Genomic DNA, 8,057 nt, shown 5'->3' with positions numbered 1-8,057 from the left:
ACTTCCACAGACACAAAAGCAATGGGACAACTGACCATGGGACAACTACAGAACCGTGAACCAAAATAAACCTTTCCTTTTTTAAGTTGATTATCTCAGGAATTTTGTTATAGTAATGGAAAGCTGACTAGATCAAGACCTATCCTCACTCCCTATTGTGTGAGTTTGGGAGTGTTGACAGTGAGAAGCTCCATGGGAAGTGGCTTCAGGACTCATCCATGTTAGGACAGAGAACTTTTGACTCACCCTTGAGGAAATGTATTCCTATTCTCCATAATTCCTGAAGAGTCTCCAGCACTTTCCTTCTCTGGTTCTTCAAAGTGGGACCTTATAGATTCTTTTTGTTTTTGCGGGGAGGGTACTGGAGATTGAACCAGGGGCGCTTAACCACTGAATCACATCCCTAGCCCTTTATATGTTTTATTTTGAGCAGGGTCTTGCTAAGTTGCTTAGGGTCTCACTAAGTTGCTGAGGCTGGTTTTGAACTCATATTCCTTCTGCCTCAGCCTTTTTTTTTTTTTTTTTGATCATAGACTCTTAAGAATTGAAAGGTATGGCATCTTGTTTAAACTCTCATCAAGTACAAGAATACCCTTTCTATTATCACTGAGAGAGAGCACCAACTTCTGCCCACCATTACCAGGGATAAGGAAATCAGGACTATTTATACCAACCACAGTTGTACACTTCAAAATTATGAAAAATGGATTTACTTTATAGTGAAACTTTTACCCTTGAAGATAATTCTGTTTTAGACTGCACTGAAATGTACATAATATTTTAGGGAAGAGGAAGAGGGCTCATGCTCCTCTGGAAATTATATACAAAATCATATGCTCTTTAATATTTTCGTTCTGGAAATAGGGGTCAGAGCTTTTATGAGGTCCTGTAAGTCCCAACTTGTTTGGTGGCATCCCTGAAGAGCTGTGTTGAGTTGAGGATGTCAGGCTGAAACGGAGCATAGATGGGACCTTGCTCAGAGGGAGACGCACTTGTTCCCTGCCTGGTCACTTGTCCAGAGTGCCAAGGCTTTCTCTTTCACCCAGAACAAGTCCCTGTTCCCAAGCTCAACGAATGTGCAATCTGTCTCGAGGTCAGCCACGCGGAAACCTGATGCCATTGGACTTTTGTTTCAGCTACAGCTCTCCTTTCTCAGGCGTGTCAGCCTGTCTGCGCCCTGACTCCTTTACGTCAGCACCGCACCACTGGGGCAAAGGCACGGAGATAATGGTGGTGTTTGTAAAGTTGGAGTGTGTCACTCGGGTTTTCAGACAAAGGGATGGCAGAATCTCATGCATGACTAAGTCATCATCCTGCACACCGGTTCAGGAAGAGGAAATGACTGGGGCGCATCCCTCAGAGGGTGTCTCTCCTCGTCCTTGGGGAGAGTTAAAAAAAAAAAACAACCCAGAAAGGGACACTTTTCCCTCTTGTTTTTAGCTGCAAGCCTATGTAGGGGTTACATCATCTCTGTGTTGATTTACCTTAAAATACTTCAGTATAATCTACACCCTAGGAAGAGTGAAGAGGCATTTGGAGTATCCTAATCAGGCATCCACATTCCAAAGTGGTTAGTTAGCATCTAAAATACCCTAATTAGGGATCAAAACTTCAGAGGCGGTTACTTAGCACTTCAAATATTGTTACTGAAATCTACACAAAGGAGATGTTCATTAGCATATGAGATGTTGGAAGTGAAAATTTCATTCGGGGAAATAGGTGGTATTCAAATGGTGCAGTTGGTTGGAAAGATTGTGTTTCCTGCCATTCTGGCTTGAACAAGGTTTAAGAATGCAGCAAGCCTAAGATAATGCTTCTACAGACAGATTGGAGGTCCAGGGCTCCAGGCCACCTGAAATTTTGGCACCCCTGCTCCCACAATTTATGCAAGACTCTGTGTTTCATCTTTAGAATATGGTGACATTCCATCATAGTGCTTTTACCACCCGGTGCTTATCAGAGTGTCCAGGCACAGAGAAGAACTAAACACCAACAGGTGAAAGGACAGTTTCTGTGTCAAATAGCTAGTGATGTAGGGAGAGAAGAAGAGATGCAGGTGGGCTCCACCTGTCAACAACTGCTTTACTTATCCATTGTTCCAGGAAGTGATCACGTGGGCAACACTAGGTCTTAAAGAAAAGAAAAGATAAACAAACTAAAACCACGGCATATCCACATAAATCAAATTTCTCCTGTCCTGTTTGGGATCCTTCAAGAGTTTTCATGGCTATGGTGTTAAATATTAAATTTAGCAAAGCTGCACCCTGTTTCTATAGCTAGTTCAGTGCATCAGTAACCATCACTTCCCCCAAATAACATGTTGTTTTGTTCTGATTCATGTACATACTCCACATACATGGCCCAAAGAAGCCATGTTTATTTCTTTCCTTGGGACCGACACATATGCTATTTTCTTGGCTGAAAACATTCCCTCACCTACTGCTCTGCTACTTGATAACTGTGTGAATTTGCTAAGCCACTTACCATTTCTAAGCACCAGTTTTTCTCATCTGTAAAATGGGGGCAGGAATTAATGAATCCCCACAAAATAACTAAGAGGAGGCTTGGTACCTCAAACAGAAATCGCGATCCTTATTTTTATAGTTGGTCACCTAGGTAATACTAACTTCACAAAAACTATCTCAAGAGCATTCTTCTCTAGGAAGTTTCTCTGGTCACCCTCCCAACCCCCAAACTAAGGCTGGCTGTCCTGTCCCGCTTTATGCTCCCACAAATTCCGGCCAACTTCTATGGAGGTGTGCACCATACTCCACAGTAAATTTCTTTCTATGCATTAACGTTTACCTAAAAACTATTAGCTCCTCAAAGGCAGGAACTATGCCTTGTCTTATGTCCCTAGTGCCCAGTATATAAAAAATACTTAATAGGTATTTACTAAATAAATGAACAAGTGCATCAGCTAATTGGGAATGCCAGGTTCCATGAACAGCTACCTGGGAGGGGACTTTGAGAATAGCCATGCTAAGGTTGAGTGGTGGTGGAGAAGAAAAGGAGAAAGCCAAGTGTGAGTTGGAAATTACAGATAGAATTTGGCTCAATAACTGGAAACATTTCTGTGACTACTAAAAACAAAATGGCACTCCCGTGGGATATTTTTGTTTTCTTCAAAGATTAACAAAAGTTAGTAATATTGAATTCATCTCCTGGATAAGGGATTTGCCATCTCTAACATTCCATGACAATTCCACATGAGAAATAAAGTTTTGTGAACATAGTCTCAAGTGAATATTTAGACTTTATTGCATATTGATTCTGTATTTTAATATCCTCTCTCTTCTCCTAAGTACACTTTTGGCTTTTGAATGATCTGTTTTTCTTTTAAAATCAATTTTGTTATGTTTATATGTACTTATCCTGTATGTAGCTAATATATAAGGTAGTTTTATTGACAAAATAATATAGTCTGTGAGATTTCTGCTTGGCTGTTGGGAAATGTTGTTATAAATTATTCATATAAAATTGTTGGAATTGGGGCTACTTACTGAAAGCACAAGGATGGCCGGAGAAGATGTTTTTGTTTTCAAATCAGGATGTTGCCAAAAGCTCAGTCCTTGTCCCCATTGCTAATCCATTGAGGAGGACACAGTTTTGAGAAAAAGGAAAAAGAAGGTTTATTGCTTTGCTAGCAAAGGAGAAACACAGGAGACTTCTGTCTCAAAGGCTGTGATTCTGCCCATCTGCAGGATCAGGGGGCTTTTATAGAGGTGATTCAGAGAAAATGAGATTAAGAAGGAGAGATCAGGAAGGAGAAGGTCAGGGAAAAGAAGATCAGGAAGGAAAAGTTTAAGGAAAAGAAGATTGGAAAAAAGAAAAAAACGTGTAAGTTTCAGAGCCACAGGGACATAATCAAAGCATCAAGTGAACTCCTGTTACAAGAATGTTTTGAACCCCTACTGGCTTTAAAACCAAAAATTAGGTCTATCCTAAGTTGAACTAAAACTTTAACTTTACAGTGCCATTAAATGCTGAAAAATTTTAAAAGCCTCCAGAGGATAGTCAAACTCAAAATAAATCCGACATCCAAACTGTTTTTCCCAATGGCAGCTGTCAATGAAATGGGGAACATTCTCAAATTGTAGCTTGTGTTCCAGCCCCATAACCAGGAAACTACCCATGTTGCCTCTGAGGCAAGTTTTTCTACTCACTGAGGGAGATAGGAAGGAGCTTTGCACTAAGCAGACAGACTTTTTATCTTGGGAATAGGTAAAATAAAAAATATATATATATATATATATTTATATATATAATCTATTCAACAGGAATGATCTTCCCATTTCTTGTTATCAAAATAAGATAATGGCAGCACTTTTAGATAGTTTAGCAAATTTTCCCCTGAAATTTCTTTTGGAAAAAAGCTGATCATTCTAAATATTTATTTTCTGTAAACATTTTTCTTTCTTCATTGCTTTTTCTCTGTATCAACTGGGAAAGTATCTAAGATAGGGCAAAAAATATGCCTACAGATGCCTCTTTTCGGCACCATGTAGTGTGAAGACTAAGATATGAAGCTAAAATATGATAGCTCAGTAAAATAGATTTGAATCATTTTGAGAATTATCAAACTTGACTCCCTATCTAGGTTATATAAACAGAACATTGGGCTATATCTTGACTTCACATAAACCCAGGAAGACAAGATTTATTGACATTCAACCTTAAGCATTTTCCTTGGCTTTGACAAAAGGTAAGTATGCTGTTGTTCTTCGGAATAAATGTGACAACTAGTCACACTTTGCAGATTACATTAAGAGGACCAAAATTCTTAGCAAAAGCCTATGCATAACTAAGAGGCTTCAGAGCCAAGGACAAAAACAAGCCATTATATAGTTTCTGCAGGTATTTTATTATTTGAAAATTGACACCATATGGTGCTTAGGACAGGCTCATGATAAACTCCGTTAGGTTTCTCAACAGATTTCATGTTGTATAAAATTGATAAGATAATAACATTCCCAATCTGATTATACCAAGATTCCTTTTTTATTTTCTTTTCTAATATGCCATGCCAACAATATAGGGAATAAAATAACAAAGAATATCAACAGCTGGAAAATTACATTAATCTTAGAGGACTGCTTCTCTCATATGCCTTTTTAATGGAAAAATTCTAAGGAATCAAAGGGAATGTCAGGGTAAGGATGTTTTTAACCAGAGAAATATACTGGAGTTTAGAAAACAAATAAGCAAACTGTGTTGTTTAAATTCTTGCCTTTTTAGCATTTGATAGACTTAGAATTTCATCCTGTTTAAAAGGTTTCTTATTTAGAAAGGAGGAAAAGAAGGAAGAAAAGAAAGAGAATTTCAACAACAGTCTGGCTGAAAATTTGCCTAAAGAGTCTATATTTCTTTCTGAAGAATAGTACTTATATTTGAATTTTTAAGGGAAAGTAAGAACGAGAGAAGGGTAAGCAAGAAATGAAAGACAGAGACCAGGCAGAGATACACACGAGAGTTTGTCAGAACTGACAAATAAAGGCCATCTCTGTATAGGAGAGAGGCAAAACAGGCTTGGGTTCTGGGACTTTTTTATAGGGCAGACTCAGGAATCAGAGCCCAGCGGGTCCTAATGCTGGCAGTGGTGAGCCTTTCTCAGAAAGGTCATTGGGTGGGAAAGTGAAACTTTTTCCTTAAAATAGCAGCTGTCTAAGCAAGGACCTTATAATGTCAAGTTCCCTAGAAATAATATTCTGGGGAATATTATTTAAGATGGCCATCCAGATGCTAAGCAAGGACCTTATAATGTCAAGTTCCCTAGAAATAATATTCTGGAGTCTGGAATTTTCTTATATTAAGCCATCTCATAAAAATAAAATATTGGTGGCTATGAGAAAGTCAAGTATTTGAATCATTTATTTCTTATCTTAAATACTGATATCAAAATAGCCTTGAGCTTTAAGTAGGTATTCTACATATCAACATTTTCCAACTGTTGATGGAAAAGTCCAACTATACTTTATAGGAAACAAGAAAATAGTTCATTCTAAGCCAAATATGGTGACCTTGGCCTGGGTACATGGATTCAAGTCACCCTGAATGACATGTTCCACCATGGAAGAAGTTACATGAACGTTGTAGTCACAGGACAAAAGTCATAAGTCAATACATTTACCAATTTATTGGTGGGAGCGTTGGGTACAGGTTGGCCATAGCAAGGAAGGGAAATTCCTTCTGTACTTTTAAGTGTTATCTTATAGCATTCTTGGCTTTAGGGCTGGTAGAGGTTAGAGGTCTGTTAAGCTCAGTGATACATTCTGAGAAGATTATCTATTAGGAGAAAGTTAAGTCAGATACAAAAGTTAAAGCAAATGGCTATTAAAGGGCACAAGATAGTCTAAGATAATTTTGGCTCTTGACCTACAACATTCCATCTCTCCACAGTCACAGAGTTCTAGTAAACCAAGGTCTACCTGCCTGCAGGGACTTTAACACAGACCCACCTTCTTCGGAAATCTTCAGTCCATATGACATTTTGGGAAGAAGTACATTGATGTATTTTAAGGCCGAGATATATTAAAAATGAACCAACTCTGTTTGAGTCCTGTTTTATAAGGCATGCATTACATTCTCCGCCCATTCAGGATGCTAGGGAAGTGACACATTTGCCACTTAGGTCCTCTCAGTTTATTTGTTGTTTCTTAAATACAGTTTGAGTATTGAAAACGACTTGATGAACCTCATTCTACTGCTGAGAAACACTCTACCCTGTGGTTGTTCTCTGAGTCCTACCACCAATACCACTACAGCTAGAAAAGAACTCTCTTTACATTTTTTCTTAAATATGTTTATCTATATTGATGTGGTATCTAAGTGTTTAAAGTGGATACCTCAATCATTTCTTCCCATGGAATAATTTCTCTCCTAAAACCAGTAACATTTGTCAAGCTAAGGAAGGTACACAGCCAAAATACCTCTCTGTAATTATAGGAAACCATAATGGCCTCCTAAGTTACTTATGTGGTTATGCGCTTTAAATAGGGTTGGAGGGAGGAGGTGAGAATGGAGAATGTTGAATTTTTGACCATGGCCTAGTGACCTCCACTGGACACACAACTCATAGAAAGATTCTTATAGAATGGCAATATTTGATGCATGCTCATATTTTTTGTCCTTCAATATCTGAGTTTTCTTTTAGTAAAAGTACTTATGGGTAAGGAAGCAAAACAAAACATAACAAAACAAAACAAAAACAGAAAAACCCACAATAAGATCTCTGTTACAAAGCAGTGGTTGTGGTCAAAAAGTGTGTGTGTTGTGCGTGTGTGTATGTGCATGTGTGTGTATAATCACATGTTTATATAATCATATGTTATATAGACAAATATTGTATAGTATGTATACATGCACACACACATATATATACACAAGATCAGATTCTTAACAACCCCTTCTTTGCTTACAATGGCACTCTCAGCAATTACTTTAAATGAAAGGTAATTTTTTTCATTTTAATAAAAGAATTGAGGATATTTACTTTGAAAAAAAATGATCATGTGGAGGGTGGCGAGGAGGGAGTAGAAGAGACCAGAGAGATGTTTTCAATGTGAAAGATTTGTCCCATGGCAGAGAAATTTGATTCCGAGAGATTATGTGAGGCAGATGTAAGTTGTTAAGAAAAGAGTGAGAACCAATGTGTAGAAGTCATAGTGAAGAATACTTTATCTCAAAATATAGAAGGACTTCCTGCTACGTCAAGCTGCCAGAAATGGACTGAACTGAAATATCACTTTTCTAGGGCACTGTGAAGAGGACTTGTGCACCAGGTGGGGAGATGGTCTCTGAGATTCCATCTACCATAAAGTTGGGTGATTTTATTTTGTTAAATATAAATAATGCATGCATGCTCTGTGCTGAATTTCCCTCTGAACTCTTCATTTCTTTCAGAATTCTGGGCAGGTGTCAATGGTTGTCAGAAGAGCAACTTGCTTAAAGAACTGACTTTGTCTCCTACCCATCCTAAAACCACAAGTGTGCTACCCAGATAACCCAGACTAGGTGTGATCTAGCCAGATGTTCTCAAGGCAGACAGCGTACATTTT

Source organism: Marmota flaviventris, chromosome 12 (assembly GCF_047511675.1).
Source record: "Marmota flaviventris isolate mMarFla1 chromosome 12, mMarFla1.hap1, whole genome shotgun sequence".
Lineage (NCBI taxonomy): Eukaryota > Metazoa > Chordata > Mammalia > Rodentia > Sciuridae > Marmota > Marmota flaviventris.
The sequence above is the reverse complement of the archived record's forward strand: the minus strand, read 5'-3'. Positions refer to the sequence as shown.